The 20,784-nt window shown below is 41.4% G+C and overlaps 1 protein-coding gene across 1 annotated transcript in view; it reads left to right on the forward strand.

The window, feature by feature from the left end:
• The first annotated feature begins 5,274 nt into the window (after nt 1–5,274).
• LOC109029941 (uncharacterized) overlaps nt 5,275–20,784 on the forward strand; it is an 89,868-nt gene continuing 74,358 nt past the window's right edge. Inside the window, exon 1 of the mRNA XM_072298035.1 lies at nt 5,275–5,368. The gene's annotated coding sequence lies outside the window, so the exon portion shown is untranslated. The remainder of the gene's footprint in view (nt 5,369–20,784) is intronic.

The raw sequence follows: 20,784 nt of genomic DNA on the forward strand, positions 1-20,784 counted from the left end.
TCGAAAACGATATCATTTTCGACTTTTGTGATCAGTGGTGTAGCGTGCTTTGCGATTTATCAATTGTTATGCCATTTAAACCTATGGAAAAGGATCGATAAACAGGGTAACACCTTATTAATTAATAGGTTTAAATGGCATAACAATCGATACATCGCAATTCACGCCTCGCCACTCTTTGTGATCCGATTTACTCTACCAGCACAGGTTCATTACATCCCACCCCTATTCATCTTGAACAACGAAATTGCGGAAGTTTAAAACAATAACCTTTATTTGTTTTGATGCGGTTTTATCGCAAATCCTTTTCGGTTTCAAGAGCTTCACGATAGTATGTATGTTCAGATGTTTTCTGGACCAATTTAACTTCACTAAAAAAAAAAAACACATTGGATCTAGAGTCCAGACTCTTGAAAACATTGACAAGAAAAAATACTCTCGATTAAATCGGATTCTTGCTTGAATCAAAACGAAATCCGCTTAAATTAAGAGGCTTGGTTCTTGATTTAAGCTAGATTCTGATTGAATCAAGAGTAATTTTTCTTGTCGATGTTTTTAAGAGTCTGGACTCTTGGTCCCATGCGTTTTTTTTCCAGTGTTACGCGCATTTACGAACGCTTCCAATCTGCTCTCGTGCATATTGCCATAAAAAACAAACATTCGATATCCTCCGACAAAGCTTTTGAAGCGGTCCCAATCTTCACTTTTCGAATCGTTCCCGTCTTCAAATTTCGGATCGGAATTGAGACCGTGGTCGTTATAACAACCAAGATACAAAGCGCTTTGAAGTTGAGTGAATTCTCTCACTCACCTCCCCCGCATCAGTGCAGCACTTACTACCATTCAACCAAGGTTGCCAGATTGTGTGAAAAAATCTGGAAATTTAACATTGAGTATAATTGAGAAATGTCCTGAATTTCCAGCACAATCTGGCAACAATGATTCAACCGTTCCGTGAAGTCTGAGACGGCCCAAGGGGAATTCTGTGAAGATCGCACAAGCCTGGATGCGATTCCCATCGGCAAACTCTGAGCAAAGTGTAAGAGAGCTATTTTAACCATGCTAAGCTCAATGAGGGCATTTTTAATATGTATCCAGAGACAATATGGACGTATTTCTGCCAATGGGACTATGTGCATTATGACTTGAGCCCTATTATGTATATATTCTCATAGGTCTTAGGGCTCATGTATTAATGCACATAGTTCCGTTTGACAGGAATGCGTCCATATATTTTAAAAAGTGACTTATGGATGTCCATGTTTTGCATTAAATACTACTTGGTTGGCTGTGTTCTATCGCTGCTTTGTCGTACCTACATCGGATGGAATTACCGATAAACTAAAGGCACGAGTTTCCCATGGTGCCCATTCTACCCGAGTTCTGCAAGACAAAGCCGACCAATCACACTCCGCCATTTCACCTATGTCATCTATGTCCGCCCGATAAACATAAAATTTCAAGAATCGGCCTGCTGCATGGGGAAACTTATTGCTTTATGCTGCTTTTGACACGACCCAGAAATTGCCGTGTCTAATTGCAAAATGCAGTCCATTTATTTAACAGGCCTAACAGAATTTGTAAAAACTCGCTTCGCAAAAATGCTCACTGCTATACCCTGGTAATAATTGGCAGTAGAATCTATGTTCCAAAATACCATAGATCTACGGCCGGCTATAAGATTTCCAATAGCTTCTATAGCCGGCTACGCGATTTCTTATAGCCTTTTATAGCCGATGGTGATTAAGCAACTCACAGCCAGGCTATAACGTGTATGCTGAACGTCACAAATTACGGATGCTAGGACTTAGTGAGTTTTTGGACCACTGCTCTTTTTTTGAGCTGTAGTATCTTGATTTATTTTGCGAGGAAAGCTCCGTACTTTTGATGGATGCCTGCCATTCCTAATATATTAGAGCGCCTTCAGTTTCGTATGATACTGTGCAATACCTCTGGTGTGAAATAGTTGCTTCAAGCGCCGTGGCACGCTGCATTGCGGAAGGCGGGCAGCCAGCGAGAAACGCGCATTGGCGCCTACAAACCCAACAGGGATACTTCAGGCGTTGCGCAATGCGTGAAGTATCCCTGTTAGGTTTGTAGGCGCCACTGGGTCGCCGCTCCGCTTTGTGTTAGGCTGTAAAGCTACGGAACCTTAGGCGCGTCTGGACGCGGCGTCCTGGACGCCGGCGGAAAATGCTGCTACCGAGTCGAGGGCGAGAAGACGCTCACATTTTAGAGCACGGCACCTTAGGAGCGGAATCCGTGGATTTTTTCCGCTCTGTCCGCCGTCAATTTCTCGAATTTTCGTTGATCGGACAGTATGCTCTGGGCCGCGAAAATGGCTGTACGCGCTTTTTTTTAGGAGGGTGTGGATTCGATCGACAAAAATCGACCGAAAAATAAAAACGTGAATCGATCGACACCAATCGATGGACAAATTACTAAAAAACTGGTGTCGATTCGATCGACAAAAAATGTGGATCGATAGACGAGAAATGATTGACAATTAAAAGGAAAACCGGTATCTAGTCAATCGACATGAATCGATCGAAAAACCAAAACGTGAACCAATCGACGTAATTCGATCGATTCACAACTTGGTCGATCGATTCACGGGTTTGTCGATCAACTCACAGGTTTGTCGATTGACTCATAGGTTTGTCGATCGATTCGCAGGTTTGTCGATCGACTCATAGGTTTGTCGATCGATTCACAGGTTTGTCGATAGACTCACAGGTTTGTCGATCTATCCACGGCTTTTGTCGATTGATTCACGGGTGGGTCGGTCGATCCACGGCTCTTGTCGATCGATTCACGGAATTTTCGATCGATTCGCGGCTTTTGTCGATCAATTCACGGCCTTTGTGATCGATTCGTGGGTTTGTCAAACTAAACACATTCAAAAATTGGTAGGAAAGGCAGCGGACTGAGCGGAATTTCTCGGCATCTTCGCTCCGATCTGTTCGCGACAGATCGGAGCGTCCTCGATCGGCGTTTTCCGCAGCGTCTCTTCGCCGCTAAGGTGCCGTCCCCGCGCAAAAATCATTAGACAGATTTATCGGCGTCTGGACGCAGCGTCCAGACGCGCCTAAGGTTCCGTACCTTAACATTTGATCTGGCGGAGTCAGCGTTATTCAACTCATGCTTTTGAAATGTTTGCACATCCTGTATGGATTATTCTCGTTTTAATTGATGAAAAAAAATATTTATTAAAGGAAAATATAACGTATGTTTTGTAAATATTAGGGTGGTTCCGTATCAAACTTAATGATTTCCAAAGCACACGAATTTCTACACAATTTCATATAGTATTTTATAATCGATGGCGAAAAAGCAACAGCCAGGCGATACAGTGTAAAGCCCGGCGATAGGAACTTTAGCCCGGCTGCATCATTTTTTATCGCTTCGTATAGCCCGGCCGTATGATTTTCTCCGCATTCTACAGCCAGCTATATGATTTTCTGTAGCCTTCTTTAGCCGGCTACAAGAATTCCTATGGTATTTTGAAACGCAGCTCTTATCGCCGATTTTTACCAGGGTAATCATAATTCATCATCTGGCAAATTTTACACTCAACAAGTTGCTCATCGATCAGTATCGGTCGGAAAGAATCGTTGACCTCCGAGCTTTATTTTTGCCTCACTCGATTAAATTGCTCGAATGTTGGTGCATGGTTTCTAAACTATATATTGCCTCTGTATGTTTATGTTTCCTGCCATGCTAAGGAAAAACGTCGTATAGCCGTTCATCATTTTCCAAATTTTTTCTGACGATTAGTGTATTTGTTTTAGAGAGAAGTTATGTATTATTTTTTTTTAAAAAAGACGTACAGTAAAATATTTTTACACGTTTCTGCTGATTCTTGCACGCAACATAAATTATTTGCTCACAGAATAGAAAAATGGATGCACTAATCATCCTTCTGAGAGGAGTAACTCAAAAATTGATCAACTTCTTAAGGAAATGTAACGTTCCAGGGGCGATAAAGTTTACTCAAAAAATGCTCCGCTGGCCTCCGTTTCCAGTTTATGACCTGCTGATTACTGAAAGTTTAAAGCTGCACGATAAGATATCGAAATGCGATATATTACATGATTAAGATAGGGTTATGCATTGTCTTGTCGTATCGACATAGATCCAATAATCGGACCGCTAGGGCTTCATAGAATAAAGGTCTGGCTGGCCTCCTCCTCTACTTCTAGTCCCTGGCCAAGTAGATGTGACCTTATGGACTTTCCATTAAATGGGCACCACTAGTCCCTCCTTTTGAAATAAATCGGTCTGCTCAAACTGCTCATTGAGTAGAGATACTCAATTTCCTGAATTTTAGTTCAGCGGACAAAATACTTCGGTCGAGTAAAACGAGGAATGAGATTATGCGTTCCAAAAAACTAGTAAAAACAAATTATTTCTAAAATGGCTTAAGTTAAACCCTTACTTAGATACGACGTAAGTCGTCTTTCTTCATTTTCGGAGTAGACTCACTGCTTATTCTGATCTTCTTTTTTTTCCACCACTTGAGTAGGATTTTCCTCTTTTCTATTTGTAAATAGACGGGTGGTTTCACGATAACTGGAATAGTTTTGTCACCGTAACAGACAAAACATTTTTCGTTCATGTTTTTAGCAGTAATGATAATCACTCGATTTTTTTTGCAAGAATCTACACAGGGTTACGTGTTATAACGCTTTTCAAAGATTTATTGCTCTACTTTTCAATTTTAATTTATAAATGGTCGACAATGAGTTGTCTGTTACGCTGACCGCGTAACAGACAGCACATTTTCGGAATTTACATGATATTAATTGAGAAGTGGAGCAATAAATCATTAGAAAGCGTTATAATACGTAACCCTTTGAAGATTAATGCGAAAAAATTCGAGTGATTATCATTTCTACTAAAAATATAACCGAAAAATGTTTTGTCTGTTACGGCGACAAAGTATTCCAGTTATCGCGAAATCACCCTTACGTATTTATTTAATTTATTAATTTATTTATATATTTATTTTCTGGATTTTATTTTACTTTCCTTTTTTATGTGGAAGATCCTTCCGAGAGCATTACCGCATACCGCACCCTTTTACTTTCATCCACCCGAAGATTACGTCACCCTCGGAGGATGGTGAGACTGGGGGCACGGGCTGAAAGTGAGTACAAATCGAGCGACGGCACGCGTAAAAAAAGGGGGGGGGCACACCGGGGGGGAGGGGGTTCCGGCGTGGTTACAGAGAGAAATGAGCGTATATATACAGGTGTAGTGACCTCAATTCCCAACACTGCGCGGCCTTGTACTTGACAGTGACCGTTTCACCGCGAGCTTGCGCGCGTCTTCACTTTTCGAATCGGAACCGGACATAAGTCACGAGGTAAGTCCCTTATCCATTTCGGGCTTTCCCTCCCTTCGACGCCCCCCGGGAAAACGCCGGTGTGAATAACATCCCTTAGCGCCTTTTTTCCGACTTACCCTGATCCGTTGAGCCACTTTAGACCCCCTCGTGCGGCTGCCCATGGTTGTTCCAGCTGTCTACCTTAATTCGAGGATATTGATGATCCTTTAAATTCGTGTATAACATTCAAATTTGGTTACGGTTAAGAGCGCAGTACCGTAGATTTCAAAGCGATAAAATCAACGAAAAAAGGGGTAAATATCACGTTGGATTGACGCTTTCAGGTTTTGGCGGCAATGCTGCCGTGCTAAGGAAGAACGCCGTATGAGCCTTCAGACGTTGCCAAGTTTCCTTCGATGAAACCCGAATTTATTGGGAAAATTGGGTATATTCTCCCCCAAAATTTTCAGACAGTGTTTTGCGCAACTTAATCTAAAATATCTGAAAATTTCAAGGAAAAATATCCAAGAATGTCGTCAAAAATACGTGTTTTATGATGGAAAATTTGGCAACTCTCGAATGTTCATACGGCGTTCTTCCTTACCACGGCAGAATGTATTACTCTGCTGTGTAACCGAGAAAAAACCATCCACAAAATTTAAAGAGCATTGGTATAGTTGTGCCTGATTGCCAATCAGGCACAACTAACATCGTCCAATCAGTGATTGGACGATTTTATTCAGAAAGTCCACCAGGTCTGGTAAAAGTGCCAATAATCAGTTTAAATAGGAACTCGTAGAAATACTTAGGATAATAATTACAATTCAACGAATTCTACTTTGAAGTATTTTTTCGATGTGAGGTGAAACAACTGTGGGTGCTATATTCGACATGCTTTTATGATTACTTTTTCGACAAATAACTGGCAAGTTTTAAGGTTAGAAGTTGGCAAAAAAAAGTACCCATACAACATCAGAAAATACGACCATCAAGCGGAATAATGTGGACTCGCTGCTGTATTGTTGAAAATGACATCAACTCATGCATATTTACTGCTTTTATTGTCAGAGTCCAGAAAGTAAAAATTCCTCAGTCCAACTAAAAACAAAACAAGCAGGAAGCTCCAACGCATTCGCGTCGGAAAGCGGCTCTGGCGACGGTAGGTAGTTGTTACGCGTTTACGGTTTCCTTGGTAACCTTTGTTTGCTATCAGCTGATGTCGAGTAGTATGACTAGGAAGCTCCAACCACGGCATTCTTCGAAAAAAGCGCGAAAACTTATAGATTTGAATTTTCAAATTTTAAACGTAAAGTACATTTTTTTCAGTGCGAGATTAAAGCACAGACCCGTTTTGAATTATTGACAGTATCACCATGATTCCAAAAATACACTACACAACATAGCATTCGCTCACAGGAAAAAGATATCAATTAAAATAAAATCAGTCCCCCCTAAACAGCAGAAAATGGCGCCGATTCCCATCAACCAACACGCGGTCTCTCCAATGTAACATGGTCCGTTGATACTCCCCAGCTGGGACCGTCCGGAATAGCAGCTCTAGTGCAAGCACCAGAGCCGCTAAAAGGCAAACTGAGCAGTGCATAGTTAGGTACTGATCAAAGTTATCTCACGAGATCGACTCAAACGGGCTTTTGGAAAAATATAATTTTTTTTTAATTTGTTGATAATCTGCTCATTTCCTATAATAGTGAAAGTTAAAACTGCTTCATTTTAAACGTTTTTACCAGGTTTCCCGGTTATATTTGCATCGTAATCCTTTTAAGTTGTGCGGAACACGTGGCTCCTCAGTTTCTTAAACTTTTTAATCACCACGTGTTCTCACGATAGGCGTATATGGGAGGTGGGCCCGGTCCTGTGGGCCTGCCCGCCGAATGAGACCGTATTTGATCTCTGGGCTCTCGTAAGGAGTAGATGCAAATACTGCCTCCCTCACCCCCTTTCACCCGAAAAGACCCTTGTAGTCATGAAAATGTGGAAATTTCTATATTTTAAAGTTTCTAATGAGATTTCCTCATCCTTCAGTATGCCATGAAGCAGAAGAAATAATGGGACACTGAGGGTTCACCCACAGAAAGAAGTAAAATTGCTGATTCAACAATCTTGTAGTTAAAAAAATGTCCGACATGTTTCAATGTACATTTTACGATAGAAAAATGATAATTTAACTACTCCCGTGAGTATATTAGCTTTTCACTATTGTAAAATGTACATTTATAACATGTCGGACACATCTTTTAACACTTTAATTGCTAAGTCAGCAATCCATTTTTTTCCGTGCCTCACGCAATAGAGGTACCTCAAAAGCTTCATTCGATTTTAGAAGGAGGTAGTTTTTCCGTTTGATATTGCATAGTAAGCATTTTCTCAAGTTTTTCATACCGTGTGTTTTTTCCGAAGGAGCATGAGGGCATTTTGCTTGCTACGAGCCTGTTACAAAAAGACGGTGGTTGTGGTACTTTGGTATTCTTCTCCATCCCTAAACTAGCATCCGAAGTGGTTTCAAGGGTTCTAAATAAATTTTAAGACAAAAAAGTTTATCTCAAACTCGTGTTTGCTGTGTTTTCAATGAATTATTTCGTTATTTATCCAAAAAAATAATGTCGAATCCTCCAATGAGTGTATCCTTTGCACAACCCGTTAACATTACCGGAAGCAAAGTCCAAGAAGACTGTTTGGTGACAATGCAAAAAAAAAGAGCCAAAATAACTAAACTTTCCTGTTTGGTGCGACAGTGCAAAAAATAAGAATCATAATAACTGCACTTTCATCTAATTTTGATGTTATGACCAGGAGCGTCATTTGAAGCTAAAGGTAGAATAAATTCCACGCATTAGAAATTTGGGCTTTTATGGTCGTGTATTCGTGTATAGCTTGAATTGTATTCCAAAAAAGGGTGGGTTACCCTTAGAACATTTCTACTTAATATGCACCGAATTGAAACTTTCGATGCGCAAAAATAAACTATCTAAGAGACATTTGTTCTTAAAATTCATTTTTGGAACATTCATGCGTTCAAAATGAGGAGAAATAGATCGCATTTTGCAAAAAGGAGCCAGCGCCATTACAGTGTTCTCCAAGTGGTGCAACTTCTTATTTTCTTTTCAAAAGACTTAATATCTATACAGTATTGAAACTTACACGATTATTTTTCTTTAAATTTAACAATTTTTGGGGGGAAAGCCAAAACTATTTGCTATTCTGGGAGATTTCTTGGATAATGATGAAAAAAAAAACATTTTTACAACATTGTAATCGCGCTGGTTCCTCATTGCTAAATGCGATCTAAATGGCCGATGACTTTTTAGACTTTTTGTATGAAGCCACCCTGCATAAAAATAGCTGCTAAAGGAACCGATGATATGACTTTAGAACTTCAATGATCCTTTAGCGAAGTATCCTCATACTCCAGGCTCCGTTTTGCGATGTTGTTTGTCGATCAAGGACATTCGACAAGCTATCGATAACGTGTCGATTACGAGCCCACGGATAATCATTCTTTCGACGGATCGTGGCGTCGAACGAATCGCTACCATCGACTGTCTCCCCTTCCGGCTCCTTCCGGGCCGAACTTCAAAAGCGAATGCAATCGTAAGGAGCTCCGTGTCGTGATCGCGATTCCGAATTAGCCCTAATGGTCTCGGATCCTCCGAAACGAGGATTCGGTACGCCACAATCACGTTTCAGGTCATCACTTCGCATGCTTTCGGTTTTTTGGCTCGGCACTCATAAAATTAGCGCGAGGGAACCCGCGCTGTTGCCGGATTGGTCTACCTCCACCGGCTTCTGTGGGGCTTAATACTGCGCCGTGCTAAGGAAAAACGCCGTATGAATCTTCGGGAGTTGCCGCGTTTCCGTTGGGAAATCACGAATTTCCTGGAAAATTTGTGAATATTTTTTCTCCAATTTTTCAGATAATTTTGTTGGCAGTTTCACCTTAAGTTCCTGAAAATTTCATGGAAAATTATTGATAACTTTCTTCAAAAATAATTATTTTGTGAGAAGAAAGTTGGCAACTCTCAAATGTTCATACGGCGTTTTTCCTTAGCACGGAAGAATAGTTATATCAATACACTTTAATGAAGGGTTTTTTCTCTCATCTAGTAAGCATAAAGTGAGGATAGAGAAAAAGCCAAATATCATACTCCTTAATATAAAATAGCGAGAGTAAAGTGTAACGCATAACGCCTATATAACGCATAATAACTCCTGAGGCGCAGGGCGCTTCAGGGGTTGGACCACGAGGCGGTTAGGGGGCGTGCCCTCTAGTGCTGAAGGAATGGTCTGTAGCACACAACTGCGGCTAAAAGAGTAAATTTTTTAGCGCAAACCTGCACGCATAATCAATATGGATCATTAAGTGATCATGACCAGTGTAAGTGATCACAAAGTTAAAATTCAGGAAATAAATTTTACGGCAAAATTTGGCTGCTGTGTGGACGGAATTCCAATCAAAATTGTGAAGAAGAGCTTATCCACGTTTGCCAATTTGTTGCTTATTTTTTATTCTTTTTCTTTGACAGAGTAGTGTTCTAACTTTACGAAACATGTTTACCATTTGTGGTTTTCACAGTTGGTCACTTGATTAGGAATGGAGGGTCGTCTAACATGATGAAAATTCTCTTTACGAATAAATCCATTCGAGAGGGATCAGATGTTACCCCCGCGGTTTTGGACGCAGTGGCATAAATCAAAGTAATGTAGATATGGCTGTGACCAAGTACGATTTAACGGCCATTGACCATGCTTCACTCCTGAAATAAACCCCGATGGTTTCATAAGACCATTACGTCTAAAGATCGCTGAAAAATCCAAACTTTTATTTAAATTTATCGTTAGCAAGTCCTTTATTTATTAAAACCAATAGATACTTGATAAAAATGACGCCTTCAAAATAAGTCTATTAAGTCAAGGGAATTCTAGAGTTAGAAAGGTTGTGCAATAGTCCACAGACAGGCAAAAATTTGCCAAATAAAAGTTAGAAATTTACTTGGTACTCACTATTTAGCGAGAATGTGTTTAATATATTCATCGCAAGCACAGCCATGTGCTCTGAAGCGTTTTCCAAATAAACCTTGAAAACCGTACACCACGTTTGACTTAGATCCAAAAATAATTGATCGTTCATTTTTTCAATACCAATTTATAACGCAAAATTTCCACGCGAGGGATCGATGTATCAGTTTTGATCAAACCTAACACTACGGAAGACTTAAGTAATTTCATTGAAAAAAAAACGCTGGATTCATTTTCTAAGTTCATTTTTTCAATACCAATTTATACTCCAAAATTTCCACGCGAGGGATCCACGTATCAGTTTTGATCAAGCTTAAAAATCCGAGAGACTTCAGTAATTCCATCGCCAAAGTTGACAACGCTGGATTCATTCGCTGGGCCTTAGCAGCCGCTGATAAAATCATTAGGCAAATAATGATGTTAATGATACTTTTGACACTTTTATTATTCCGCGTCGGAGCCCGGTTTCACTGTCATTTTTCGATGATACGTCTATGCGTCTGTGAGTTAACGTTTGGTTCGTTAAGTTCAATATATTCATCCAGACTTTCTCTTTCTCAAATTCTCGGGTCCTCCGAAATTTGATACGTCTGCTAAAGGGCACCAGGTGAGAGAATAGATTTAGACCTCCGTCAAATGCAGGAATCGAATATTGTAATGGTATCTCATTCATTCCCGTACGAAATTGGTGAGATTATGGGAGTAGAGAGTCACAGTGTGTTCGAGGTCACGGCCGAGTTGCTTGTTTGGTGCGAGATCGTGGTGGAAGGATGATGGAGAAGAAGCCGTCGAAAGAAGTTTCAGATGAGATTCTTAGTAGGGATGTTATGGGGATGTTCAGCGAAATGCCAGAGTCGGAAGGTCTAAAAAGAATCACGGGGGAAAAAAAGACAGGGTGTTGGATGATATGAGGATTTGCAATTAATTGTGGTAGTGCCCCCAAATAATTGCGGTTTAACCCCAATAAATTAAGTTACTAATCCAAATGTTGTGGTACTGCCACAATTAATTGCAAATGCCCGTAACATCCAACAAATTGATTGGGTAGTCTTATAATTTTACGGGATAACCCCTAACACTTTCTTTCCGCGACGAGAGGCTATTAGCAGTGAAACATTTTTTGGCAATATCTTCACCCCAACCCCAATAGTCTCAGTAATTGAGGACAAGATTCTCTGTCTTGGTCTTTGATATTCAGAAAACTGCTGAAAACTTAAAAGGTATACCACCTTTGTTGCAGAATCATAGAATTTGGGTGACTGAATGTCTGTCATGACTGAAAATCTCGGCTCCAGCTGTCGAGGGTTTGGGGTGCGATTATTGCCGAAAACTTTTACTTTTGTAGGATGATAGGTAAGGTGTTGCAAAGCATCACAAAACCAGCAAAAAAGGGCAAATTCAATTTGCAAAGTAATGTGTAGGAACGGTTTAAACCAGAGCCACCTCAAAACAGGGTAAGTAAGGCTACATTATTGCAGTTATTCTGGTTCTGATTGAAAACTTCCAAACCTTGAAACGCAGCAGTGCTTAAAAGCTTTATTGCATCATTGAGAACTATGCGAAGCCATTTTGCCGTAACGCAAATGGAAGCTAAATTACAAGAGCTTCCCTCATCGATAGTCAATGGCAGATCTGGAGAAGAGCCGAGGGGGTGGGAGGTGCGTAGCCATTCGGCATATTCAAATTGGGGGGTCTAACGAGAAATTATGGCCGAAGAGTGTAGGACTGGACTGAGGGGAGTTATGAGTGTTGTTCATTGACCTCTAATACTGCGCATTTTAGGGAAGAACGTCATCTTATGCGAACATTTTGTGTTGCCTTTTGGCTGATAAAAAGTCGAATAGTTTTCATTGTTTCCGAATCATTTTCTATAATTCAAAATGTTATGCATATTATGTTAAAACGTACTTAAAGCGTTTCTAAAGAGAAAATTGTACGATGAAATTTGGCAACTTCCGACTGCTCAAACGCCGTTTTACCTTAACCAGGCTAAGGAAAAGCGGTGCGTTGTTTCTTGACCGAGCAATCAGAGAGGGAAAAATTTACGCGAAGAAAGGAATGGGTATTATGGTGGCTGCATTTTTCCTATTCCCCTTCAATGTTTAAGGTAGGCCAGAAAACATTCTCCGCGCGGCCAGCAATAGTTTTCTGTTAGGAATTGCAGTCTTATGCGTCTCCAAATGTTGTCGCTCACCTGACGTGAGGACGTATCTCGATTTCCACGTAAACCCTGTGCTCCGTATATTTCAATGTTTCTTTGGGCGCATGTGGTAACAGAGGTACGCCCTTACGTCAGAGGAGCGACAATTTGTCATGCCGTAAATTTTGTTGCACTTCAACTAAAAATATTGATGCTTCCTTTTTTTTCGAAGTCTCAAGGATTGATAATAAATACGCAAAACTTAAACTTTTAGGGGAAGAGATGCTTTTTTCCTAGCGTGGACGTAGAAAACTCCACCGGTAAAGAACTCCTACTCTGCTCTGCCAAGGAAGAACGCCGTATGAGCCATCAGACGTTGCCTGATTTCTTTGGGCAAAACACGGACTGTCAGAGGAATTTGTGAATATTTCTCTATCGATTTTTTCAGAAAATTTCAGTCGCAATTTTATCTGTAATATCTGAAAATTTAAAAAAATAATATTCCCAACTACCATCAAAAAATACAAAATTAATCGCGAGAGACTCGGCAACATTTGAAAGTTCATACGTCATTACTTAGCACGGCAGTACTTGCCTCTTGCGGGAGCCCGGGAGATTTGAAAACGGGCGCTCAACACCATCCATCGCTCACGAGGAAACGGCGCATCGTCGACACCGGTGCGGCGTAGCAAGTGGACGACATTCCGTAAACGGGCCCAGCCGGCGAAAAATTCGTCACACGAAATGTGCGTCGTGAGGAGCGTGGCGCGGCGCGTCCTGGGCGCGACTCGAGAAATATTTCATAAAAAATTCAGCGCATCCGCGACGAAAGTTGTTATGAAAGTGGCCGCCGCCGCTCCGGGCTGCGCGCAGCAGGAAGCGACGCGACGCCGACGGAGCTTCCGAGAACGAAACGAGACTGACAGGACGCGCGCCGCGACGCTACACCACGCCGCGCCGCACCGCGCCGGCCGGAGCGGGCCCTGTGTCTAGGGAACAGGGAGGGCCTTTGATTTGCCTGTACTCGACGGGGCCTGCCCACTGGCTACTGTTGAGACCCGCCGCATGCTTCCTTCGCGTCACGTTAAAATAATTGGACTTACCATGAGTTTCTTGTGATTGTAAGGCCCTTGAAAAATGAAGTCAATAACCGATTACGTAGGTTGGTGATTGCTCGCGTTAGGTTAGGTTAGGTTAGGTTAGGTTAGGTTAGGTTAGGTTAGCATGATTCCGTATATAATAGGAGCGGAGACAAGATACCCTCCACTGGCCTCTTGGTGATAGGAGGAAGCTTTTACTTTCGGGGGTTCAACGGTTCCTTATGGACAATTACAAGGGAGCAACAGTCATCATCCTAATTTCGGCAGTTGACCTACCTACATGGTGGATGATGAGCTTCGGATGACATCATGAGCCAAATGAATTAGCCAAACGAATTTCCCAAACTTCGGCTATTTTCGGCTTGTTTCCGAAACGAAACTGTCAACACGTTATTGAACATCAACCATGTAGGTAAGTCAACAGTGGAATGCTGAAGTCCTGAAAGTAAAAGCTTCCACCATGGACAAAATACTATAGTGGAGGGCTGGCCAGAGGGTCTCTTGTCTTTGGACAGGAGTGAAGACAATACGAATCCATTTCTGATTGGTCCCCATATTTTTAGCCTCCAAAGTGTCACAAACGGGAATATAGATTATTTCACCGATTACATTGATTATAAAATAGAATGGATCGGGGAATTAGGGGCACGGCAAGGAACATGAGAGAGGGGACGGATACAGAAATTCGGGAATTGTTTTCTACGTGTAAGTTCTCTTTTCCCCGCGCAGTCAATATCCAATGAACGGCATTCCTGGCTGCATCGCATACCAAACTCTACTCTATAATACTTTTGTGCTTAGGAAAAACGCCGTATGAACCTTCAGGCGTTGCCAAATCTCCTCTGATAAAACACTAATTTCCTGGTAGACTTATGAATATTTTCCTTCCAATTTTTTAGATAATTTTGTTCGCAATTTCACCTAAAGTCCCTGAAAATTTCAAGAAAAAATATTCATGACTTTCCTTAAAAATGAACATTTTATCGAAGGAAATTTGGCACCTCTTGAATGCTCATACGGCGTTTTTTCTTAGCACGGCAGAATAGTGACGCGTAACGCATGGCGCTTGAGGTGTGAAGCGCCTCGCGGGTAGGACCACGAAGCGGTCAGGGGGTTCACCCCCTAGTGATTTACAACACCGGATATTCACCCTGAATGAAATCCCCCAGCTCGACGGCTGTGAAATGCGATAAAAAAAATGGAATCAGCCGAGCACCAGGTTCCTTCGACTAGATTGATGTGCGCACGGAAGCAATGAGGATTCAATGAAGATCCTGGAGTGCGCCTGATCAGCGATATGAATTATGGGGCAAGATTTATGTGAGAATACCTGTCAGTTACTGATCGTCTCAGTGGAGAGGTTAATAACACCGACTTACCGCGTTGCCCTGTTCGGGGAAGAAACAGCGAAACTCCAATGGAATCCTTGCGCAGGATTGTGGTTCTTGCGGCAGTTGAGGTTGCGAGTAGCTTCTGGTCGGATAAAGGAGGAGCCGTGCGCACTGGCATGGTTACGCCTACACTGCTCTGCTAAGGAAAATGCCGTATGAACATTCGAGAGTTGCCAAATTTACTTCGATAAAATGTTTTTTTTTGAGAAAAGTTATGAATTATTTTTCCTTCAAATTTTCAGAATCTTTTGGTGAAATTGTGAACAAAAGTATCTGAAAAATTGGGAAGAAAATATTCATAAGTTTACCAGAAAATTCGCGTTTTATGAAAGGAAATTTGGCAACGCCTGAAGATTCATACGGTGTTCTTCCTTAGAAAGGCAGTGCACTGCTCTGCTAAGGAAAATGCCGTTTGAGCGTTTGAATGTTACGAAATTTCTTTGGACGAAATTTTCGATTTTGAGAAAAGTTGTGGCTGTTTTTTCCTTTAGGATTTTGGGAATCCTTGATTATACCGCGAGTGAAATCTGCTGAGAATGTAGGACGAAAAATTGCACATGATTTTCGGGTAATTCATATTATATTTGAAACAACTTGGCAACATGAAAATCTTTATATGCTTTGCTTTCTTAAACTAGGCAATATACCTTATGCTGAAGAAAAGGTGTCGTCAAAACACTGAAAAAATTCCCAATTTTCACCAGAAAATGAGAATTTTTGTTTATTAATTTTTTTTTTTAAAAAAAAAAACTTTACATTTGTTAGACGAGCTCTAGAATTCAATTGAGCTGGGAATAGAGCAGAGCCTAGCAAGAACCCATTAATTAAAACAGTCAGAAATTGGATTGACAAACGTGTCCGGCTCGTACATAATTTTTTGCTTTTTTGAACTTCTTTTCATTTTTGGGTGTCCATACACCCACAGCAAGAATATATGTTGAATGCAAATCTCACAAATAAGTCGCGTACTTGAATTTCCACCCAAAAAGATTTGATCCGGAAAGGCAACAGTTCTTCCTGATAAACGTTCCTTTGCAACTCTGCTCAGTTTATTCTGAGTAAGGGATGGTGGGTGGCTCATCAAATGAGGTAATTTAACAGCTTCCTTGGCTTTGTTTGCAGTTTCGAAATCATTTTTATCAATTGTAGTTACGATGCGGGATGCAGCTTTATTGACACATAGTTGCCGTAAACACCAAGAAATAAGGTTTCATGGACGTATATCTACCAAACGGAACTATGTGCATTAAGCCATGAGCCCTGAGACCCACAAGAATATATGCATAACAGGGCTCACGTCATAATGCACATAGTTCCGTTCGGCAGAAATACTTCCAGGTGTTCTTCTCATCCGGAATTATTTAGTGCCCTCGTAAAATTTTTCAGATAGCTGCATGCGAGGTTAAGAAGAAAAAAATGCAAAACAAAATTCTTACGGTTTAAATAGCAATCGATAGCAGTTTTTTTCCACTTACGCTCCATGTGAATCAAACCCTATTACGCTCCTCGAATTAGCCATTAAAAAAGCAGAAACTTCATTTGACACGCCACACAGTAGATCGAGTCAATCAGATAGGTCGAACATGAAATTTTTGGCCAAAACTGCAAATTTTGATGTTCAATTCGTCACAATTTAACTCTTAAGAGATAATTTTAGAAGGAAATTTCACAAGGTAACCAATGCAATCACTTTTAAAATCTCAACATTTTGTTTAAACGGAGTTATAAGCTTATACTATTTACAAATTTTGTCCAACCTCTCCGATTGACTCAATCCACTGTGCGCCATCACAATAAATTAAAGCAAAATATTATGTCAAATGAGTGAACATTTAAAAAAAATTAGGATCTTGCAATTGGCACTTGCTCACACGCTTGACGCAAAAGAAGAATTTTGATTTGAATTTCTACGGATCGTGCTCGATTTGAGCTTGTTGGATGTGGCATCAATGATAACATGCCTCGGTATGCCTGTGCTGTAATGGCATTAGACATAAATTGGATTCCGGTCTATAAACAGCGTTGCTGAATCTGGTCTAATCTCCTTTTCACTATAAATATAGTACAATAATGCCTGCAGTCTATCTGGCATTAGTAGTTGCAACAACACCAACAACAAATAGTTCGGTCCTATAAAGCGTGTGCCAGGTGTTGGTCGCGCTTTTTTAAGGAAACAAAACTTTCGATTGAAGGGACCAGGCTGAAGAATTAGTTTGGTTCGGTTTGAAAATCCCTTTAAAGATTAATCACAAGATTAATCCAGTTTGAACTGTACTCAAAATTTAAACCACTGCACGTACGGTTCTTATTACCTACGTCCAGGCCCGCCACAAGGGGGGGGATACTGGGTCCTTGGTACCGGGGCCCGGGCCCTGGAGGGGCCCGTGACGCAGGTGACAAACCACTACGAATTCATTTGTAACCCTTGTCTCGCAAGGAAAAGTGAGAAAATTACCCTAAAAATTCCGCAAAAGGTGAATAAAGTTTCAAAAACACGATAGGGCACTATACAATTTTTCTTACTTTTTTAGAGATTTCTATCTATTTTCAAAATTTTGAGTACATGTAGAATGATATTTTTAGTAACTGCGTTTCATTTTCTTCCGTTGTCGAATGCTAAGAGGCTCCTGTCTGGGCATCCTCGACTTCAATGGCTCAACTCCCTTGCCATAGACGTACGGAAGGGGAGTCCAGGGGGGCCCGGCTCCCCCTAGAATTGAAAAGTATCATCTGCCCCCTCAAAAAAAAATTTATAGATGTTTTGAATGCAACAATTCGAAAGTATTTGATGCTGAAAGTAAAAAAAGGCGTTATTATTCTACAGAAATTGGTGGAAAATCTCCATCAAAAGAGCTTCAAAATGCGTCCAAATAGATTTAAAATTTCAAAAAATTTTCCGGGGGGGGCCCCCGGACCCCCCTCTGTGCTAGGGGCCCGGGCCAGAAAACTGGTACCAGGGCCCGAGATGGGATGTGGCGGGCCTGCCTACGTCAGGTCTTCTCCTTGTAGCATGGTTCGAAATGTACCCAATTTTCCGGGGAATAGGAATCAAGGATCATTTGTAAATCATTTAAATGTGCATTTTAGTTGGCATGTGGAAACTAAAAAGTCATGCTTGAATTGAAAATTGATCTTTTTGCAAATATACATTTTCTTTCGTACAAATAAAAATATATACAGGTGAACAAATAAAATAAAAGTAATTAAGGTTGTTATGATGGAGAAGTATCACTTGAAACTTGTCGCTACTAACAAACCAACACATAAAGTTAACCTGAAAATGCAACGAAATGAAACAAATTATATCCTGGAAAACTTCAAGATAGGGTCCATGCTCAACTCGCTGATCAACTAGAAAGTAAGAATAATCGCCAATTAATTGAGCCTACTGGCTGACACCAAAGATATCTCACTAGAAGTAATCTCAACACAGAGCCCAGTTTTCATGCTCTTAGTCAGCAACTTAAGCATATAGGATCAAATAGGAACTGATTTCTTCTATGGCGAGGCCGGAAAGCCATCACCGATAGCATTGATAAAATAGTGATTTTTTAAAGATTAGAGCCCTCGCCACACAAATTGAAAGGAATTCGTGAACATTTTGAAAATTTTCCGAAAATTACATGAGACAGAAAAAATGAATTCTCTCAAAACGTCTGTGTTGAAAAAATTAAAGTTACGCGCTTCAAGTTTTATGATTAAAATAGCATACATTTTGATGGGATTTATAATGGCGAAAAAAAGTTAGGATCAATATTGCAAAAATTCATCCTTTATAATTGAAAAATCTAAAAAAAGTACACGCCTAAAAATCGTGTATCTCTATCCCCGATCTGATATATCTCTTCTCATGCTTCTATTTAATCTGTAAATAAAAAATCTCCTTCCACAAATAAGGACAAGATAATAGTTTCCCTCGGTTTTCCGAAAGGGTGTAAGAAGTGCTTTGAATCCTGCTTCAACTTGTCTGTGTACATTTACAATGTTAGTGACTTTTTCACCATTTTTTGTTTTGAAGTTACTGTTAGAGAACCTAGAAAAGTGGGATAGGAAAGAGAAGAAGAAAAGAAGTCATCCCGAGGATAGTCTCGCAGGCAGCCACCTTAAAGGCAGGGCAACAAGAAATACTTAGGAAGAGAAAGAAGAAGAAGAGATGTAGAGTGAGAAAGAGTTGTCGAGAGAAGTTAAAAGGAATGTGAAGAAGAGAGAGGAGAGAGAGAACGAAGGGGCGTGAGAATGAGGATCGCCCTTGATGATAGAGTTCTTAGCGCCGTAAGGCCTAGCGCCGAAGCAGGGTGCCGAAAGAACCTGGCAACCCTGAAGAGGAAGTTTCTTGGCGCCGAAAAGCGTAACGCCGGATCAGGGTGTCGAAAGAACCTGGCAACCCTGGAGAAGAGGTTTCTTGGCGCCGAAAAGCGTAGCGCCGAAAGAGTGAGAGATGAAGTGCCGAATGGAACTGGCAACTCCAAGTACTTACTTGATACTCACTTTGTTTAAAGAAGTTGATTGTTGAGATGCTGGATCCTGCTCTTGACTTGTCTTTGGAAGGCTGGACAGCTTGCTTGACTTGATTGGCTTGTGCAAAATGATTAGCGAACCGGGCACTGCCCAGGTGAATCGAGACGCTGCCCCGTTGACGGGGTGGCCGAGCACGGATCGTTGCCAAAGGGTTCCATCCGAGCCCCTGACCCGGAAATCCCGGCAATATGAGAGAGACGTCCATAAATTATGTGTTTACTACGTCAAAGGGGCAAAGGTTTCGGTTTGTGCCCTTTAAGCGGCCTTTGAATGGACCGCAACGGCAGGTCTGCGGGGAGCGCGCTCTAGCGGCGAAAATAGTAAGCGCGGATCGCAAGTGTGCTCGCCGCGCAGTCGCCCGGGTTGTAAGGAGGCGGACAAGCTGATCCTTAACATCCTCCCCGCTTTGAACACCCGTGTTCAACTATATTTGACGCAAGGGTGTGGACCCAGGTGCGGACACCGGTAGGAGATCGCCATCTCAAAGTTCTGATGAATTTTCTCGTTTTGCGGGAGGAGAATGATTTGACTGGATCATCGTAAGAACATGGTGGATTATGAGATGGTAATCGCTTGAATTTGTATTTTGTTTTTGGTACGTCAACACGGGTGGATGAAGACCAGGAGCCATCCGATAATGGAGAAATCCGTGTGGGCCAATGTCGTTGAGGGGTAATTTTGTTGGGCGAAGAACGTTCGCTTTGTTTGGGGATAACGGAGGAGCTTGCCGCTGTTTTGATTCTAGGGGACGCATTTTGGGTCCGCAATTGAGTTAGGGTGAGGTTTCCCTTTGATTTGAAGACACTCTTATTAACGTCGGAGTGCGACGACTTGAATTTGTTTTCACGGTTTCCGACGAAATTTTTCGGTCGATCAGCTTGAATGTGAAATACTTTGTGTATCACAGGTGCTTCCGCGTTTAACAGTGTATTGCAGTGTGCACAGTGCAAATGCTGTGCTTGCACCGCCGTGGGGCCCATCAAGGCCGTGCCAAAAATGGTCGGTATGGCCATTGGCATGTTTGCACCTAAGACCACGGGTGCTCCGAGGCGTAGATATGGTAGGAGGTCGGCTCCACACAGCATGTCGATTTCTCCAGGCAAATCAAATTGTGGATCCGCTAGTTTGAAATCTCGAACCTTTGTATGCACCTCTTGTGATACCCGTTGTGTGGGCAACGGGGCTGTGATGCTGTTCAACACTTCGACTGAACAGTTTTGAATGACCAACTCCTTCTCAGCCGTTTTTAGGGCAATCTCAGTAGTGCCTTTG

The sequence above is a fragment of the Bemisia tabaci genome, chromosome 3 (assembly GCF_918797505.1).
Source record: "Bemisia tabaci chromosome 3, PGI_BMITA_v3".
NCBI lineage: Eukaryota > Metazoa > Arthropoda > Insecta > Hemiptera > Aleyrodidae > Bemisia > Bemisia tabaci.